Source organism: Xyrauchen texanus, chromosome 29 (assembly GCF_025860055.1).
Source record: "Xyrauchen texanus isolate HMW12.3.18 chromosome 29, RBS_HiC_50CHRs, whole genome shotgun sequence".
Taxonomy (NCBI): domain Eukaryota; kingdom Metazoa; phylum Chordata; class Actinopteri; order Cypriniformes; family Catostomidae; genus Xyrauchen; species Xyrauchen texanus.
Window position 1 is genome coordinate 12334363 of NC_068304.1, and position 21684 is coordinate 12356046.

The following is a 21684-nucleotide window of genomic DNA, read 5'->3' on the forward strand; positions in this document are numbered from 1 at the left end:
GTGGTCTCCTGCCGCCTCGCCTGGACCACCCGGGTCTCAGGGCCATCCACCTGCTCAACACTGGTCTTGTGGTCTCCCAGGATCTCTTGTTAACTTCTTACACATGTCTGTGTATTTAAGCCCTCATATTTGCCATTGTCCTTTGTCAAGTATTGATGGTGTGATGTTGTTCACTTCTCTTGTTCATGGTTCTTGTCAAGTCTAGTCAAGTTTAGATTAGTCTCGTCATAGTTAATGTTTGTTTTGGATTCATTTTCGGGTATATATTCATGCTTTATTTGAATAATACTGCACTTGGGTTCTTCACATATTGTTTCATCCTTGTCTTGCTTCTGCAAAGTTACAGATGTATGTGATTAATTGCAATTAATTTTATTAATTAATCATGTCATGTAATGAATTTGTGGTATGGGGGCGTGGTCATGTGTCGGTCTGCAGGAGAGAGTGGTAAGCCTCGTCACCTGGTTCACAATTAACCCTAACACCTGTCTCTCATTATAGTGATGCTCTGGCATGCCTTTTGGTCTCCCTCCACATCACTATAATGAGAGACAGGTGTCAGGGATAATTGTGAACCAGGTGATGAGGCTTAGCGCTCTCTCGCTCCCGCAGACCACACATGACCACGCCCCCATGCCACGGAATTCAATTAAAGATTTTAATCGATTGACAGCCCTAATAAATACATTATGACTTTTATAATGTTTCTTAAATAATGAAATAGCGATTTTATAATTGTATAGCCCTTTTATAATGTCAGAATCAGAATCAGCTTTATTGCCAGGTATTAGATTTATCAAATGACCAGTTCATTACCATCACCTCCAGTCAAAACCCACCTTCAGGGATAACACCAACAACAATAGACAAACACAGAGTGTGGTTTGCAGAGATGGCAGTAATAATATCAAGAATGTGATCAAGAATATGTGAGTCTTTTGCCAATTTGCATAAGCAAATTTGACTTTCAGAGTGGTACAGGGACAAAGTGTGCTGTTGAAAAATAGTCGAAGGGGATGTCATTTAATGTAACTGTCACAACTGCTCTAACTGTGGACATAGACAAGCCTGATGACCCAATTTAATTAATTGGTTTTAATACTTTTATGTGTTTCTTGTGTGCGTGCGTGCGTGCTTGTGCGTGTGCATGTGTGATCAAATGGCAATGCATTGCACTTACATGCAATGCACCACATAACAGGACATCTGAAGGACAAGGGTAGAAAAACATGGCTTCAGTCAATCAATAAGCATTGTACACTGGGGAGAAGTATCCATGGATACATGCATTGTTATCAGCAATTATATACATCTGAAAGCAGCCTGCTAATTACCCATCACACAAATGACACTGGCCAGATTGCTTCCCCAGCACTATAGTACAATGTTGGCACTTTTAGTTAGAGAGAGGGAAGAGATATCATTAAAAATGGAAAGCCTACATTTAGCAATCCATAAATATTATGTAGCACTGCAAAACTGACAGATATATTGTAGTTTACACATAGAAGTCCATGTTTATGGATTTTTTATACAAATTTTTTTTTAAAGATTTTAGCTAATTTATATATATAAGAGAGAGTGTATATTTTAAGACCAATTATCTCAATTAAAGGTTCTCTCAACTAAAAGTGCCAACACTGTGACTCTGTGGCTCTATCAAAAAATGCCTTTCTTTGTTTGAGCATCCCAACCAGCCCGACACTTTTATTACTTGAGTTCAGCATGGGATTATCTGTTTAGGTGACCAATAGAAGACAAGGACATTAGTTTTCAGAAACCCTGTTTGAACCTGTTTGTAATTCCATTTGTTGGCACCTCTGGTGCAGAAATTACACACATAAAACATGCATAATTATTATAAAATAATTAGTAAAATGCTGTGTAAATAGTACTTTTTGATTGAGTATGTCATATCAGATCAGAGGACATGACAACTTTCAAAAAGTATTTAATGTCAGCTACCCATGCGTCAATCCTTAAAGATTTCATTTTGCAACAGAGAGGGTCTTCTTGGTAGCACGTGTTTGAAAAATTATAATTCCACCTTCAGCCTACATCAATCACTGACATTCATTTCTGAAATGAACTGTAGCGAGAGTTTTCGGACTACTGGTCAGGAACAGTAGGGTGACAGAAAGGCTTTGGTGTTCTTAAATATGCGCAGACAGCAGAAAAAAACAGGATGAAATGTGAAGACGCAACAGCTTGAGTCTCTCTAGACTCTGTTATGGGCCAGATAAGGTGCTTAGAACCCTGAAATAAATGTAAACAAATAGTAACCAGTGTGCACAGTGCATTCCACAATGTTGGAAGTTTGAAATGTAAAGGATTAGCTTGCCCAAAAATGAAAAAATTTTCATAATTTACTTACTGGAACAAAATATAGATATATTATACAGGTTAGCTTGATGACAGATTTCCATTACTTGGTTACTGTTCCTTAAAATGTATTTTATTTAATAGAAAGAGAGGAATCTTTCCTATCTTACTCATCCAGAAGTCCTAAACCCTCTGGGGTCTGAGGGTATTTTGGGCCCTGGAGATGTTTTGACATGCCTTGACATTTGTTCTTTTTTCAGTTGCTTAAAAACATATTGATGGCTAAAGTCTGATTACACTGTATTCAGCACAAACTGGGATACAATAATATGTGAGCAACATGCATGTTAAGGTTTGTATTTTTGAGAAAACAATGTTTATGCATGGTTTTTGAAAAAACTAAAAGTAAAATAAGGTCATATAACACATACTAAACATTTGTCCACAAGACTTTTGAGAACTGGATCTTGTAGCCTAGAGTTTTTGCTACAAAATGATGTGAAAACCATCCTGATCACTCATTCATACAAAACAATATAGTACTGTAACTTTTGTAAGACACTTTTAGTGTTGATAGGTAATATGCGAGGAGGCATGAACTATCATGAATATGGATGTATTTCACACCTGAGAGACAAAGACCCCTCTCCTGGGCCTATGAATGAGGGATAGAAAATGAATGTGAGGAGACTTAATGATAAAAATCAACTTTTAAGTTAAAAGAAGTAATCTGACTATATTTTCTTTACATAAAGACTTTCATTAATTTTAGACCTACACTACAATTTAAAAGAAGTCTCTTCTGCTCACCAAGACTGGATTTATTTGATCCAAAATACAGAAACAATATTGATATTCTGAACTCTTTTTACAATTTAAAGAACAGTTTTCTATTTAAATATATTGTAAAATGCAATTTGTGATCAAAGCTGAATTTTCAGCATCATTACTGCAGTCTTCAGTGTCACATGATCCTTCAGAAATCATTATAATATGCTGATTTTCTAATATTGGCATATTTAAAGTGTATTTTACTCATTTAACCTGAACACATATTTGCAAGCACAAGCTTTGTTGATGATAATTAGGCATTATAAACACTAGATTAAATATAATCTAAACATTCATATTATTTTTATATCATATTACATATCATATTTATATTATACAGTATACAATTTAAATGCCTGCTTTTGCCAAAACAGCATTTAAATGTAACTAAAACATGCTTATTAGGACATATTTCAAATTTCAATACTCTGAATCCTGGCTTGCAAGTCTGGAAACAGTCCCACTAGTAAAATATGTACATGTTTATATAAAATAGAATGTGAACTAATGAAAACTAATTGACTTACAGAGTCAATTCAGTTCATTGTGTTTCAGTTAATTTTTCTGACATGTTTCTGAAATATGCTCATGAGCACAGAGACTGCTGAAAGCTCACCCTTTTTATTTTATTTATTTTACAAAAGCACAAGGTTTTGTTGTTATTGTGAGTGTACACAAATAAAAGTAGACCCTTTATAGTCTCTAGTGATGTCTTACACTTATCTGTATACCCAAAAATTACAAAGTATTTTAAGTTGTTTCTGCTGTAATGATAAAAATATCCAGCAGGACTCGCCGGCACGTCTGTCGACCCCAGAGGGTTAAGAAATCAGCCAGCTGAAAAAACAGTCAATTGTTTTGCAATGAAGATAAAGCCTATCTCTCTCTCTCTCTCTCTCTCTCTCTCTCTCTCTCTCTCTCTCTCTCTCTCTCTCTCTCTCTCTACACTTAGGATCCTGTTTTCTTTATTGTCACACATCAGCATTTGGTCAAACATACCATTTTTTCTATCTTTCAACATTTCCCTCTTCACAGAAAGTCAACCACAATCCCTCCACCTTATTCTCTCATTTACCTCCACTTGCTTTTTCAAAAGTTTGAGCTGTGTCTCTCTCCTAGCTACTATATTCTGTCCTATAACCAGCCTGAGCATCATCATCAAGCTTTTTTAAAACAGTATTTCTGACCACTAGTTGTTGCTAAAACACATAAATGTACATATGTGATGAGGAGGAAGGCATGGCTGTTCCGTTATGGTGCACAGCTGGCACTAAATCAGCTGATCAGCGGGAGAGTGAGATAAGGGGCAGCCAGAGGGCGGAGCTGGAGGATTCGAGAGAGACGCACGTGGCTGTGCTGCATGTTAGTTCATGTTGGTTTTAAGTTGAGTTTGATATTAAAAGTTTATATTGACTGTTCAGCCGATTCCAGCCTCCTCTCTGCCCACTTTTACCTGTTACAGTGGTGCCGGAACCTGGGAGGGAGGAGGGATGCACTGTCATGGAGTCCTCACCGCTGCCATCTACCAGGGGAGCAGCTGCGGCCATCTGCCTGGCAACGTAGGGGTCGCTGCTGTCCGCCGGGGGAGGAGCGAGCTGGCATCCACCAGAGGGTGGAGGAGTGGATGAGGACCATGCAACAGCGCATCCTGGAGAAGGCGAGCAATTATTCTCTCTCCCACTTCTCTTTCTCTCTTTCTCTGTGTGTCTCCTCTCACCATTTCCCTCTCCCCTCATCTCTCCTCCAGGTTCACAGGAGGCGGGGTGGACCACCGGCTGACAGAACGACTGGAAGGGCAGCGTCTCCCTATCAGAGATGGGGGGGGAGTTAGTCAGACTGGTGGTGCCCCGGCCTGAATCTGGCAGGGGAAGTGTGTGATGAGGAGGAGGGCATGGCTGGGCTAATATATAAATATAATTGTTTTTCTCTATTATTCTTTTTCCAGCCAAAATATAAATTAAATATTAGATTTTGCCAGAAACATACTGGTAGCTGGTGTCTGATGAGTGCTGGCCACTGGACTGAGCAACAGTCTGGTTGCTGATGTCTGATGGGTGCCTGTTAATGGGTTGAGTAACAGAATGGTAGCTGGTGTCTGATAGGTGCTGGTTACTGGGCTGAGTAAAAGGCTGGTCAACGGCTGCTGGGGAATGAACAGAATGGTTGATGGTCACAGGGGACTGGACAGACATTTTGCCAGCTATGGGAAACTGGACAGGCTTGTTGACAGCCTCAGAGAATTGGACAGGCTCGTTAACAGCCACGGGGAACTGGACAGGCTCGTCAACAATCTCAGGGAATTGGACAGGCTTGTCGATTGCCATGGGGAACTGGACAGACTCGTCAACAGCAACAGGGAATTGGATGGACTCGGCGCCTACCACGGGGAACTAGACAGACTTGTCAGCAGCCATGGGGAACTGGATATGCTCATCAACAGCCTCAGGGAACTAGACAGACTCAATTAGCACAGGGAACTGGACAGGCTCATCGTCGGCCACAGGGAACAGGACAGGCTCGTTGATGGCCACAGGGAACAGGACAGGCTTGTTGATGGCCACAGGGAACTGGACAGACTCGATGACCATAGGAAACCAGACAGGCTTGTCAATGACCGCCATGGTCAGGAGCGCTGACAGCAACTGGGGAATGGACTCCTTGGCCAGAAACGCTGGCAGCTACTGGGGAACTGCCTCCGTGGCCGGGAGCACTGGTAGTGACTGGGGAACGGCCTCCGGACTCAGGGGTGGAGCTCTGAGACCTCCTCCCATTGTAAAGCCAATTTTATGGTCTAAGTACGACTCCCCTCTTCACCCCCAACAGGAATACAGGACTTGATGGGCTCAACCAGGCCTGCCTCAAAGGTCAATGAGGCATTCCTGGTTGAAGCCCAAACCTGAGGCCAACACTAGAAAATCCAGCAAATACTACCTCACCGGCTGGTTCCCCTGACATAGACCAAAGAGCTTTTCGGTTTTGGTAACTCTTTGGCAAACCTGAGAATCAGAAAAAAAAACGAATTCCTGCTGGGTCCATTTGTGGTCGGAACGTTATGTCAAGGGATAAGAAGAAAGGATGACCCAAATGCAGGAATGAGTGAAACAAATTATTTTATTAAAAGAAAAACAAACATAAACACAAAACTCTCATTTGGGAGAAAACTTGTAAGAAAACAAATGGAACAAAACTGAAACTAATAACTGACAAACAAGATAGCTAACCAGACAGAGTAGTAACACAAGAACGCTAGTCAACAGACATGGGAATGAAATGATCCAACAAACACAAGTGGAAATGGAGGAAAATATACAGTATACAGACAAGGCACAGAGGAAACAGGTGAAGACAATCAACATAATGAGGACTAATCTAGGGGTGAGGCCAGAGGGAATGAGGGGGTAGAGTTGGGAGAGCACATGGCAAACATAAACACTAAACGAAGCCATGTACTCATGCATAACACAAACTCACACAGACAAACAACCTACAAAGACAGAAGAGCAGGCCATCTATGCATTTAATGTTCTGTGTCCATCTTTGTGTGATCTCTTTTTTTCATGGTCTCTGCTGGCTTCGCAGCAGCTGTCAGAATTCAGTGGGCATTTTATTGAGTTGCATCTGCAGAAGAATGATCCATTTAGCAGACTGGCTGTCAGCGATGATCTTTACTAAAAGGAAGCTACACAGAGAGAGGGCCTTGGCAAGACACTATCATGCTGCTATTTGCTGTGAAGTGGATGCATGCGTAAATTATCTGTATGAGTAAACATTTGACAAGCTCAGGTTACTTATCCCTCATATGGTTAAGATACATGGGACATGCTGCTAAGTTTGTAATGGATTTAATCCATAATTATTATTATTATTTTCGGGATATACAGGATTTCTCATTCTGCAAAATCTTTCTCTCTCTCTTTATCTTTTAAATATTTTTAATTGGAAGTGGAAGCTTTAACCTTTCATAATCACAATTATGATTTATTGGCCAAGTTTTACTAACAAAAAACTTGACTTTGAGCGTTGTTCCAAGTAAACATGCCATATTTCATTCAGTTATTCATTACATTTATAACATTATATATTATATTCAATATATACATACAGTATTCAATATATGTACAGAATATATATATACCACTTTTGATGGTCAACAGGCTTAGTTAGACTAGTAAACTTAATAAGTTACTCAAGGCTAGGAGTTAAGACAGCACCCTTTACCTGTTGTAAAATCACTGTAATGCATCTCATGGAAACGCTGTAATCTCTCATGGATTATAGGGCTTTCAATCAATTAAAATTGAATAAAAAGTAAATAAATTACATGATATATCGATCAATTAATCAAATTAATCACAATTACAATATTTCGTGAAAACGTGTCCCTTCGCCTTTGTGAAATGTCCTTTCGCCTTTGTGTTACTGGGTGTGGCTATATCTCTCAACATCGGAAGGCCACGAAATGCCTCGAGTGCTTGGGTTGCCAACACGCTAAGACAGCATTTGTGGATGGGACATGTTCTCACTGTGACAATATCCCCATGAGAACATTGTGGTCGTTGGCTCTTCTGTGTTGAAGCACAGGCGGTAGGGCCGGCGAGCACCGTGGGCATTTTGGGGGCATCTATGGGAGTCTATCCACCGGCTCAGTCCCCGCGGACCTCCCATCCCCCAGCATGCTCGTTCTGCCTGGTAAAGTTCGCGAGCGAGGCCGTCGGTCTGCCTCAGGGTGGATTTAATGTCTCGTTTGGGGCTCGCAATGACGATGAGTTATCGGTCGCAGCATCAGAAGGTGGGCTGCTGCTTTCAGAAGCAGAGTCTACTGAGCTCCTTCTCTCAGGCAGTAGAGCTCAGGACAAAGTGGACACTGAGTTAGCTTGCCTGGGCAGCTGCGAGATCTTGCTTGAGTGGAACCCTCCACCCTGCCCTGAGCATTCATGGCTGGACGACTGGTTTCTGGGCTTGAAGCGGGACTCACGGCCGTGCCCTGCCTTGGTGCCTTTCTTCCCGGAAGTGTACGAGGAGCTCACGAAGTCTTGGGGGGTGCCTTTCTCCACCCGTTCATGCTTTGCTGTCCCCTCTTGTCTTTACCAAAGGCGCAGAGGCTGCCTTGGCCCCGCTAAGGGAGAAAAGCATTCACATCCTCAATAATCTAAACAACTGGCTGATCCTAGCCCACTCGTGAGATCTATTGTGCGTGCACAGGGACCATGTGCTAAAGCACCTCGACCGACTGGGGCTTCAGGTTAACCGGGAAAAGAGCTAGCCCTCCCCTGTGCAAAGCATCTCTTTTCTTGGCATGGAGCTGGACTAGGTCAGCATGACAGCACGCCTCACGAACGAGCGTGCACATTCAGTGCTGGCCTGCCTGAAAACAAGAGGCTCCTGGGGCATATGGCATTCTCGGCGGTGGTTCCTCCCCTCGGGTTGATGCATATGAGACCACTCCAGCACTGGCTACAGAATTGAGTACCGAGGTTGGCATGGTGCCATGGCACCCAGCGTGTTAATCACGCCAGTGTGCCACCACACCTTCAGTCCTTGGTCAGACCTGACATTCATATGGTCTCGAGGCGTGTAGTTGTCACGACAGATGCCTCAAATTCAGGCTGGTTGGCCATGTGCATCGGGCAGGCAGTGTCGGTGCTCTGTACGGGGCCCTGCCTTATATGTCATATCAACTGCCTAGAGCTGCTGGCAGTATTGCTGGCCCTGTGGAGGCTTCGACCATTGATTTAGGGCAAGCATGTGTTGGTCCGGACAGATTTCTTAAGCACTGTCCGGTGACAAACTCGATGGAGGAGTAATGCCACCAGGCCCTATCTTTATTTATTTCTGTCGCTCTGTCTGTCTATCTATAAACATTCAGACTAGGTTTTTTAAAGCCAACTTAAAGTTTTTCCACAAACTTTTAAATCTAGTTATAAATATAATATTTAATAAATATTATAATTTAGACGTTTCAATTACATTACATCATATACTGTACGTATATTGTGGCAACAGACAAGTAAGGCATTTGGACAATACAAAAAGGTGCTTTTAAATTCGAAATATTGTTTGTTCAATTTCCATATAAATGAACCCAACCCTGTTATTGGCCTACTTCCATCTATGCTATATTTAATTGTTGATCTATGTACTAATGCTTTAGTTGGATGTTAATGATGTTTTTCACTTTGGACCCGTCACGCCTAGTTTTCAGCATCTCTAGTCATAAGCGCTGTGTTTTAAGGATGCTGTATCAAATTAAACAATTTAAAACATTGAAAACCTGGTCTTCATCTAGCTGTTTTGAGAGCAAGAGCGTGTCATCTGTGGAAGGATGTGCTGTCTGTTGCTCTTGTTGGTATGATGAGGCGTGATGCCTGTACAGCTGGAGTTGCTCTGACTGCCCCCTACTGTCTCATTCACAAACATAAGAAGGTAGTATTTCAAGCTTGAATTGCTCTGATGGTAGGATTTATTTTTACATACGGGTCAGAGATATGATTAATTGCATTCATTGTTTTTCAAACTTACTTTTTCACATGATTAATCACACTAAATTAATGTATTATATCAACATCCCTAATTATAACTTTACTATACAACAAAATATACTATTATCAGTGGTGTAAAAGTACTCAATTTCCATACTTAAGTAAAAGTACAGACACCACACAAATGTATTACTACTTAAATAAAAATAAAAAAAGTACCTGATTTTAAAAGGGATAGTTCACCCAAAAATGTATATTCTCTCATCATTTGTATCAATTGTATGACATTCTTACATGCAAATTAAGATTATTATATTTCAGAACAATATTTCAGCTCTCTAGGTCTGTACTATGCAAGTGAATGGTGCTCAGGCCTTTGAAGCTCCAAAACGCAGATAAATTCAGCATGATCCAACAGACTCCACTGGTTTAATCATTGTCTTCTTTAGTGGAACTCAAGCTGCGTATGATTGCTATGGGAAACTGTCCATGTGTCACGTGGTCTGAAGCCCTAATACAATCACACCAATTTACTGGCAGATGGCGGATAAGCGATGCCCCCTAGAGAGCTACGTCACAGGCTCCATGAAGGTGCTTGCTTTCACGCCATCCAGTCAGATTCTCTGTTCTTCAGTGCACAAATTGTCTAAGCCCTTGTTTGTTTTCTACTGACTCATGTAGAAGCGACGATTATTGATTTGATTGGCAAACACATAAGAACGTTGTTACACATCGTACATTTTTAGAGCAATTTCAATGTGTTTTTTCCAAACATTACAAGGGACCAACGAGGACAACTCTGCTTCGTTGAGGCTCGCAATTTCTCACCACGAGGGGATATCCCCACATGTTCCAGTTATACAGCCTCCAGAAGAACTCTGTGTGCTGGAGCCATTTTTGATTCCGGCTTTGTGTCTGAGAAGATAGGAGTGTGAACAGACAGCGGAATCCTCCTCATGTTTTTGTCCTCCCCTAAGTGAATAAGTCAGTCTCATCAGACATGCTCTGAGGCATAGCTAAGCAGCCATTTTCTGATGAACAATGCGTGCGAGAGACCATACACACCGTGAGCTGACAGCATTGAAAACGCTGTATGAGAGAATTCATCGTTGGACAGTAAGGAAATGAAATGGGCCTCATTGTCCCTATTATCCTTTTCTGTGTTGTTCTGGGAGAATGTGCATGAATAAAGCAATGGAGGAGTGGCTTCGGCCTCTCTTGCACTCCCCCTCCCATTTGTAGCGCTGTGAATGGCAGGGGATCATGAATGAGGGGGCTAAAATTAGAGAATATTCCCCAACTGAGTGATGGTGAACCAACACGCTGAGTGCTTTGTTGGTGCCATTATTTTCTCAGGAGATGCTAGGTATTTTAACTTGTGCAGAACTGATGCCCTTGAGGCTTCAAGTCATTCACATTTTTAATTATCTTGATAATTGGTTGGTCTTATCTCACTCAGACAGTCTTGCTGCCCAACACCGAGATGTCGTTCTTAGTCATTTGAGCAATCTAGGGCTGTGAGTGAACCTAGACAAGAGTGTCCTGTTGTCAAGGCAACATAATATGGTATGGATATAGACTCGTGGGTGATGCAGGAATGCCTGTCTCCAGCTCACGTTCTGTCATTACGGCAGTATCTAGTAATGTTCAGACGTGTTCTCCCTGCAAGAATATTTCATAGGCTTTTGGGACTCATGAACACAGCGTCCGCTGTCATTGCCCTGGGCATTGCATGCAAGACCATATGTGGTAATGATAGACGCCCCCTTCGTGTGTAGGGCGCAGTATACACCAGCGGTTGGATTGTTCACGGTGCTGCTCGTGCCATTCTCATGCTTCTAACTTTGTCTCTGGGTGATCATTTTACATGTAAATATAACCAAAATCACAGCACAGTCATTTTCTTTAAAGGTGCACTCAGTAATTCTAATCCAATACACTTTTTGTCAAATTCTGTAAAAATATCTCCTCACAGTCTGCTAGCTGTCCATTCCGTGGGTGGGTTGAATTTATTTTTTGTATTTGTACACAGTCCAAGCTCTGTAAATGGGACAAAAACAAAGTGAATCAGACCGATCCAAACAACACTACTCCAGCCAATCAGCATCAGGGTGTGGTCCTTGCACATGCATAGGATTGAGGGTGGGGGCAGAACGAGAGGGAAATTAATTAGAAGAGTGACTGCAAATCTGGCTGATGCAAACTTTCTAAACTCCAAGAAGGATTATGCAAAGGAGCTGCGTCAACATTGGCGAGGCTTTCCAGCGTTGGAGAGACCTCCGAGAGGTAAAGGGCTTGAAGAGCTGGTGTGCGTAAAACCGTCTGACGTGCATGACTTTGGGGGCGGAGCTTCCAAAGCAGCACTGAAGGGAGAGGTGTGTTTGTTTTGACAATTGAGATCGAATATCAACAGTGTTTCTCAGGAATCACTGAGTGCACCTTTAACTTTAACATCTGATTTTGTCAGATGACTTTGCGGTTATAAAATCAGGATTTTAGCAGTACAGAGCAGCAGCAGCTTGGAAATGACTGTTGGTTAACATTTAGTCTTAATGGGCAGCGTTTCAGTGCCTATTTCATACTTGTTCCTTTTTCTGACAACAGAAACAAAAAAATATGTAAATAAGAACAGCTTTATTGGGAATTTGGCTGTATTAAAATACAGTATGTGAGCACAGAGAGTAGGAGAGAAGCAAACAGATGTATAGGGCTGACACCTGCTGACACAAGGCAAAATGCACATATGACATAATGACGTCATGAATATGGTAATTAGCGCATTACGTCATCTAGAGACATATAGCAACTTTTTGAGCAGGTTTTAACTACTTTCCATTGAAAGGAGTTGGCAACAGTGCTTTGAATACGCAAACATGTGACAGTTTCAAAGCAGCTGACAAGCAGCACACGGGTACCAAATTGAGTCAGTACTCTGTGCTACCGGTCAAGTAGAAATAATCAAAAGCATGCAGCACCCAGTTTTCCATTCAACATCATTATTCTAAAGAATCTTAGAAGTGTCCCCCATTGTTTCTGTGTTCCTCATATTCTGTGGCATATGTACAGTAATTATTACACTTAAACCGTCAGGTCTGTACACTGTACACTGTACATTGCATCTTATCTGTGCGTTTGGAAGTGCGTTTAGGCAGTTCAGCGTTACTGGTCTTATGAGCACATGCGCTGAATGTCTGTCCTCGCGCTGCTGTCAATAAAACACACTGCGCTCTGATTATAAGCTGCTCTCTGCTCTCTTTTCACAAATAATGGAGCAAACTTTCTTTAATCTGGGTAACGAGTAACAAGAGGGTTTGAATCAGAGTAATTTGGTTTAAATTGTGGCAAATTAAAAGTTGTCACAATTTAAATAAGAAAGTGCACATTTTGAAAAAGCTACTTAAGTACAGTAATGACTATACACTAAGGTTGTAAACATTAACATTAGGTAATGCATTAGGTTTAATGTACTAACAATAAACAAGAAATGTATTGTTTATTGTTAGTTCATCTGAACTATTGCATTAACTAATGTTAACATCATTTGTGTAAAGTGAGACCAAAAGCTGATTATTTGCTCATTACGGTTGCACTCTCGCTTATCACACAATTATACAACCTTTTGTGTACTAAATAGTATACAGTATGTTGTGTTTCCTAACAAATTTTTCTGTATTTCAGTCATGACACCTCTGAAATATTTATCATATTAATGTGGGTATGTCAAACTGTTGGGATATTGGTCCAAGTGGACTAGATCCAAAGCAGGAAATGAGGAACATGGCAAGCAATTTGTCATACAAAAGTCAACAATATCTGCAGTATCACACTGCCAAATTTTCAAAGTGGCTGGAGTAGTATAAAAGTTAGCATGGAAGAAAGAGACAGACAGACAAGGTTTTTTCTTTTTGTTTATTTGTGTAGTGGGCTGTTAAGGATGACAGACAGCGATTGCAGGTAATTATTTACCCATAAGGGGCTTTTATTGTATGGTAGAAATGTGAGTGAGTGAACTGATGAATATGATTAAACTCCATGGCTGTGGTGGAGTGATGTATCCTCGGTTCCCTCAGGCGCATAGTACTGAAGCTTTGTTCCTTTTGTGACAGTGGAGCAGGCTTCTAATCGCTCTGTCCTAAAAATGAGAGAAGGGAGAACACAACATTAGTCATTAGCATGGAGTCTCAGCCCACACTACACTGATGACTGATCATCTGTGTAGCAGTGGTAGGTAAAGCCATTTGCCTTAATGATCTGTCTGAGTGATGTAATGTGGATTGAGAAGAGGATGGGTCCAAGCACAGATCCCTGAGGAACACCAGTGGTCAGTTGATGTGACTTGGACACCTCACCTCTCCAGGTGACCTTGAAGGATCTGTGATGCCCATGTCAGAGAGAATGGACAAGAGAACACTGTGGTTCACTGTTTTTAAAGCAGCAGACAAGTCAAGGAGGATGAGGACAGATATTTTGGAGTTAGCTCTCGCTAATAGCAGAGTTGATGATACTGACAAGTGTGCTTTACAAATCACATGTGAGCGAGCTGATTGGCTAAAAGATAACAAGTTCAGGCTTGTGCCATTCAGAGTTTCATTTAAAATACAACCTACTGTAAAGTGTTATCCAGATTATGTTCACAATATAATGCACAACTGTGGGACATGAACTCTTCAAAAAACAACATTAATGGATATCGCAATATTCAATGACTTAAAATCCAGAAACTATAAAAGTTTGTGTCTGCTTTTAAGCTGCTGGAATGACACTACAGCTGGAGCACAAATATACATATGCACTGCCATTAAGCTGGATCAGTCACTAGAAGTGCCAAAGTGGCTGCATGGGCACTAGTTTTCCAGTGACATGGGAAAGGCTGATCAAATGTCAGAGAAATGTCAGGTCACTTTGGAGTTAAATTATCGCCCAGGCAAAAGGGTCAGCCCAAGTTCACTGCATGAGATGATAAAGAGGCCAGAGCTTGGTGTGTCTTCATTGATCAATGACGATGTGGCAAATGCCAAACTTTTAACAGTTTGCTCACAACTTAAGCCTCTCGCATGCAAAGGCAAAATCAATATATTTTTTGTGGCAACGTTCTTAGGTGATAGAACTAAACACAAACTGTAAAAATACATACTGAAGTACTGTATTATTAGCTTTTTTCCCCACATCTGCGAGTCTACTGTGTAAACAGATGTTTCATTAATTATCACACTGTACTGTTTGACATTTATAACATCAAACTTTAAAATCTCTTCAAGTCCTTGTCTCGCTGAACAGCTACATTTATTCTTGTTCACAAATAGGTCTCAATTTGGGATGCATTTCATGTGAACTCCAGTATTGCACATGGTATGAAATCAACCCATCATAAATTGCCAAGGTGAACTGTTGTTGATGTCATTTCATATGCATCTGTGCATGCTTCTCATCACAATTGTAGTATAATGCATTTCTCATAGATGTTTGTCTCTGAATAATTTGCCTTTAGAGAGCAGCTCACATTCTTCACATGTCTTGCAATGCATCTGTAGCTGCCAAATGTGTGTGCGTGTGTGTGTGTATATGTGTAAAGTTTTGGTGATAAATGGGACATTTTTTTTGTATTTACAGAGAACATTTTAGTGTTCCGTGTGAAGAAATATTTACCTTTTTTGAGGGAGTTTGTCTCTGTGAATGTGCCTCAGAAATGTATCCTATCCAGCCTATGTGACTAATTGTAATATATTTAAATTTAAGAACTGTCAACACATAGTGTTTGATGAAGAAAATTATAATTTATGCAAATTAACATTTTAGATACATTTGAAATATTTGAAATTCATATAGTTCATAAAATATTTTTTAAAATTGTGTAAAATTGTTTATATCCAAACATGTTGAAAGTAGGTCTGTGATCAATTGGTCAAGAAAAATTGTTTTGTGATTTATTAGTTTTGCCTGATTATCCACTTGGGGGAGCTCTCACAGGTTTTCCTCGTTCCACATAAAGTTTGAAGTGGGGGAACATCCTTGGGAGTTTTTCTTTTATTAATCTTCTACCCCTTTTCAGGGATGACAGTACATTTTGTGTTAATAGACTGTAAAATAATCAAATAAATAATGTGTTACCTTTTACAGAGATTACTGTAATATTTTTGTGGATCGAATGTAAGATGTCTGACATCTGTCCACATATAATTTTGTTTATTTGCTAATCTAGGTTTTATTTAATTTTAATTGATTTATTTACTGTTGAAACGTGAAGATATTAAGAAATATGAGAGAAGTATAAGTGAAATACAGGTCTATACACATTTTAAAGTATACATATATCCATCAAAATTTTAAAAAGATAAATAATTGATGAAGGAAAATAATAAAAGGGTAAAAATGGAGTTGATTATTTACAAGAGGAAAATGTCTGATAAATATAAATTAATGAATGTATTATTAATAATTATTCAAAAGTAGTCATTTGCATATCATTATTTATAAAAATAATAATTTCATAGACTTAAGAAAATAAAACATTGTTGTTTTGTAAATGTGCTTTATTGTAAATTGCATTTTACAAAGATAGAACAGTGGGGAAACATTGTTAGAGTTTTTATATTATTATACTAATCTTCTCCCCCTTTTCAGGCATGCAACACCTAGAGCTAATAATAAAACTAGTCAGTGATTCTTCAGAGTGTGAAACTGGAGGGATCTCATTATGGTCTAATTGTAAATAAAACATCTATATATATTTTTGCCTATCTTTAAATTTTTTTATTTTTATTTCATAACAAAATCCCATCAAATTGAATAGGCGGATCTTTTGTGACGTCATTGTTTATGTTTGTCGCGCTGCATCATGAGAATCGTGTGGCAGGAAACACCGCTAGATACCTGTAATTTGATTGTTTTGCACGTTTGGAGGAGGATTTAGAGAAGAGGATGGTTCACTCTTGCTGTGTGGTCGATTGTACGTCTCGTTGGGGGCCTGATAAAAAGTTTTTTCGAATTCCCTCCGAAAAGGATCGCGAAAAACGAAAGAAATGGTTGCGTGCAATTAGGCGATTGAACCTGGACGCTCCGAAGAAAGCCTGGATTCCTGCAGCTTCTGATCGAGTTTGTGAGGCTCATTTTGTTCATGGTAAGTCTTAGTGACTATGTATTTATAGAAGATTGAAAGAAAAAAAAAAAAAAAAACTGAGTCAAATCAACCGAGTCATATGTTTTCGCGTTCTGATTCAGGTGTCCCAAACCGCTATTGAAAGTCTCACAATTGGTACAACAGTCACTACATTTTCAATAAATAAATAAATAAGAACACTGATCAATGAAGACTTACCCGGCTTTGCAGTCGCAGTGAGCAGTGATTATTTTGCCGTTCTCTTTGGCGATCACCCACGGGAGATGCTTGGCCAGGTCTAACCTCTGCTTTTAGCACGATCACTGCTTTCTGTTTGGTAGAAAAGATCGGCCCAACTTTTCGAGAAACAAAATAATCATAGGCCTCCAGACTTTTGAAAGCCTTTAATCTTTCATGAGTGAAGGGTCCAGGGGTTTCTATTAAATAAGAATAAATGTCTCCCCAGCAGATTGGTGGCCAAGACACGGGTGAGTCGGACCAATGTTTTTTGTCATCCCAGATCTCATATGGGCTTTGAATAACATCGATTTTGTCACCAATACAAATTTTGAGCTTCTCTCCAAACCTCCTCCAGTCTTCAGATGTTAAAGTGCTTATATATTGTGGATTTCGCCCGCTAACTCTCTTGAAAGTGCTCGTCGCGTCTTTACAGCCCGCCATACTGTTTGTTTTGTTGCCACACAACCACTCGCGCATGCGTACAAAGATGTCAACAAAGATCCTCCTATAGAGTAATCTTTAACCAAATCAAATTAAAGTGTTGGCGTCATGGCTTGGGTGGGGACAATAACCAAATACTCTCCTCCAACTACACTTCTCTTGCTAGCTAGCGCAGGAAACTAGCATAGAAAACACAGAGATTGCAATTAGATGGATTTTTGGCCTTTTCTATCTAAAATCCTGTTTCATCTCTTCAATGGCACAAACGGTATAATGCTCCTTAATCACATCTGATTTTCCACAACTAATGCTGGCTGGAGTTCTTTGTATACTGATTGTTCCCAGTCTGTCGCTCTCTCCACGTTGTGTCGGAGAAGCGACACTAGGGGTCTCTCTTGAGCGCCGAATATGCCTCTGATTCATTGAAAAAAGGCCAATGAGAAGTTGGCAGTCAGTATTTGCATACCCCGCCCCCGGACATACGGGCATAAAGGCGAGGCAAATACTAGAGTTCATTCAGAAATTTTCTTCGGAGCCGATGGTTGTGCATGCTGTTCGCGTGAGATCACACCAGTTCCTGTATTCCTCTGACGCTCTGCATGCTGTTGGATTGAGGGCGCATTACAGCGGTGATTTCTCCTTCTTGCAAGGCAGTGCAATTGCCACTGGGCACTTCGACAGTGCAGAAACCCAACTCTAAGAGAGTTGTTTAAGAGAGTGATTTTCTCTAAAAGAGCAATACACAGCGGCGTTGAACGTCCTTTTCAGGACGCGTCTTTTTAAAGACGTGTTTCCGCCTCTGTGTAGTTTCCGGATGCGGTCGATTTCTCCCACCTCCTACGGTCATAAGAACTGCCTGGCGTACCTGGGTTGCGATTACACGCAGGCAGCGTTTTTAATGAATGGTCTATGTTTTCAGTGCGAGAACATATCCATGACAGCATTGCGGTCGTAGGGTTTTTCTTGTAGTGAGAGAAAGCCACTTCAGCCGCCCCCCGCGCCTCGCCTCTTTCTCACGGGATTGGGGCAGGCGCCGCGGGCGATGAAGGTGATTTGGGGATAAAGACGGGCTGTGTTCGCCGGGTACACCCCCGCGAGCCTCCCGCCTCCCCGGTACGCTTGCTGGCTTCCGTCCGAGCTCGGGATGAGCGTTTTCTCTCCAATAAGGTGATGTTCTCAGTGCGAGAACATAGCTGTTGCAGCATTGCGGTCATAGGCTTTCTTTTGTCATGAGAGAAAGCCACTTCAGCCGCCCCCCGCGCCTCGCCTCTTTCCCACGGGATTGGGGCAGGTGCCGCGGGCGATGAAGGTGATTTGGGGATAAAGATGGGCTGTGTTCTCACATTCTCAATAATAGAGCTATTTCCTTTTTTGTCTCTGGGTCACCTGGCCCGCAAATGCCGTTCTCACGGCACTCTGCCGCCAGGCCTCAACAGTCCCGGCACGCTGAACGCGGCCCCAGATCCGCCTTCAGCCCCACGACTGTTCCCCGGCCGGCCGGTTCTGACGAGTCCAGAGGACGCCACTAAAGGACCTCCTCCGCAGTCACCAACCCGCCCCCTGCCAGATGTCCGGAGCAAGGTAAGTGCTTTGAGTCTTTTCTCAGCACCAGAGCCTCGGGACGCGTCCGTGCCTCCCGACGGCGTACTACCTGCTCCACCCCGCTGCGAAGCCCCGCCGGGTACGTCAAAAATAACCGTCCCTTTGGTGCCCCTAGCACGGAGATTGGATGCGTGGCTTTCACTTCCCAACCCGTCTCGCTGGCTGGCCCGGACCATCCGACTCGGTTACGCAATTCAGTTTGCCAGGCCCCCGCCCCCCTTCACGGGCGTCCGCTTTACCGCAGTGCACGGCCAACATGCCAAATTCCTGCACGCGGAGATCGCTACTCTCTTACTCAAAGACACGATAGAGCCTGTCCCTCCAACCGAAATGAAGAAGGGTTTCTACAGCCCTTACTTCATTGTACCCAAGAAAGGCGGCGGCTTACGACCAATCTTGGACCTGCGAGTTTTCAATCGAGCGCTGCTCAAACTCCCGTTCAAAATGCTCATGCACAAATGCATCTTGACAAGCGTCCAACACCTAGATTGGTTCGCAGCGGTAGACCTGAAGGACGCGTACTTCCACGTCTCAATCTTGCCGCGACACCGACCTTTTCTACGGTTCGACGGCCAGGCGTTCCAGTACAAAGTCCTCCCCTTCGGAATGTCTCTGTCCCCTCGCGTCTTCACGAAAGTCGCAGAGGCAGCTCTTGCCCTGCTCCGAGAAGCCGGCATCCGCATACTCAACTACCTCGACGACTGGCTCATATTGGCCCACTCCCGAGAGTTACTATGCGCTCACAGAGACCAGATGCTCAGGCACCTCAGCCGCTTGGGGCTTCAGGTCAACCGAGAAAAGAGCAAGCTCACCCCGGTCCAGAGCATCTCCTTTCTCGGCATGGAGTTAGACTCAGTCTCAATGTCCGCACGTCTCACCAACGAGCGTGTGCAGTCGGTGCTGAAATGCCTCGCCAAATTCAGGCCAGGCACAACGGTCCCTTTAAAACTCTTCCAGAGGCTCCTGGGGCATATAGCATCCTCCGCCGCGACCACGCCGCTGGGATTGATGCATATGAGACCGATTCAGCACTGGCTTCAGACTCGAGTCCCGAGACGAGCATGGCGCCATGGCACGCACCGTGTGACGATCACCCACGCCTGCCGAAAAACACTACAACCCTGGACAGACCTCTGCTTTCTACGGGCAGGAGTGCCCCTGCAGCAGGTGTCCCGACGCGTCCTGGTCAGTACCGACGCCTCCAGATTGGGTTGGGGCGCCGTGTGCAAAGGGCACGCAGCCACGGGCCGTTGGAGAGGGGCCCCGCTGCGCTGGCATATCAATTGCCTAGAGTTGTTGACTGTCTTCTTTGCCCTGCGGCAGTTTCTCCCGTTAATTCGAGACAAACATGTCCTAATCAGGTCAGACAGCACCACCGCGGTAGCGTACATAAATCGCCAAGGCGGCGTACGCTCCCGCCACATGTCACGACTTGCCCGTCGTCTCCTCCTTTGGAGCCAGCAGCGACTCCGGTCGCTGCGTGCCACTCACATCCCCGGCAAGCTCAATGTGGTAGCGGACGCACTGTCACGACAGAGCTTACCCAGTGGAGAGTGGAGGCTCCACCCCCAGTCGGTCCAGCTGATTTGGGAACGGTTCGGCAGAGCCCAGGTAGACCTGATTGCCTCCCGAGAGACCTCCCACTGCCCACTCTGGTACGGCCGAACAGAGGCTCCCCTTGGGACAGACGGCTGGCGCACAGCTGGCCCGCGGGGCTACGCAAGTATGCTTTTCCCCAGTGAGCCTTCTTGCACAGGTGCTTTGTAAGGTCAGGGAGGGGAACAAGTCACACTAGTGGCTCCCTACTGGCCCAACCGGGCCTGGTTCTCGGACCTCGTGCTCCTCGCGACAGCCCCTCCCTGGCTGAATTCCCCTGAGGAAGGACCTTCTTTCTCAGGGGCAGGGCACGCTCTGGCATCCGCATCCAGACCTCTGGAAACTCCACGCCTGGTCCCTGGACGGGACGCTGAAGATCTAGCCGGTCTACCACCTACCGTCGTGAGACACGATCAACCAAGCCAGAGCCCCTTCTACCAGGCAGCTTTACGCCCAGAAGTGGCGCCTGTTCAGCAGATTGGTGTTCTTCCAGGGCCGAAGACCCACAGAGGTACGCAGTTAGGTCAGTCCTCTTATTCCTGCAGGAGAGGCTGGAGGGAGGCTGTCCCCTTCCACCCTAAAGGTGTATGTCCGCTGCTATCGCGGCTCACCACAACGCAGTAGACGGTAAGTCTCTTGGTAAGCACGACTTAATCATCAGGTTCCTAAGAGGCGCCCGGAGGTTAAATCCCTCCCGGCCAAGCCTGTTCTCCTCCTGGGACCTCTCGGTAGGCCTCGCGGGCCTCCAGAGACCTCCCTTCGAGCCGCTAGAATCAGTTGGACTCAGGGCCCTCTCCCTTAAGACGGCCCTGCTGATCGCGCTCGCTTCCATCAAGAGGGTCGGGGACCTGCAAGCATTCTCTGTCAGCGACACTTGCCTGGAGTTTGGTCCGGCAGACACTCACGTGATCCTAAGACCGCGACCGGGCTATGTGCCCAAGGTTCCTACCACGCCCTTCAGAGACCAGGTAGTGAACCTGCAAGCGCTGCCCTGGGAGGAGGCAGACCCAGCCCCTTCGTTGCTGTGTCCTGTACGTGCTTTGCGTACCTACCTGGACCGCACGCAGAGCTTTAGAC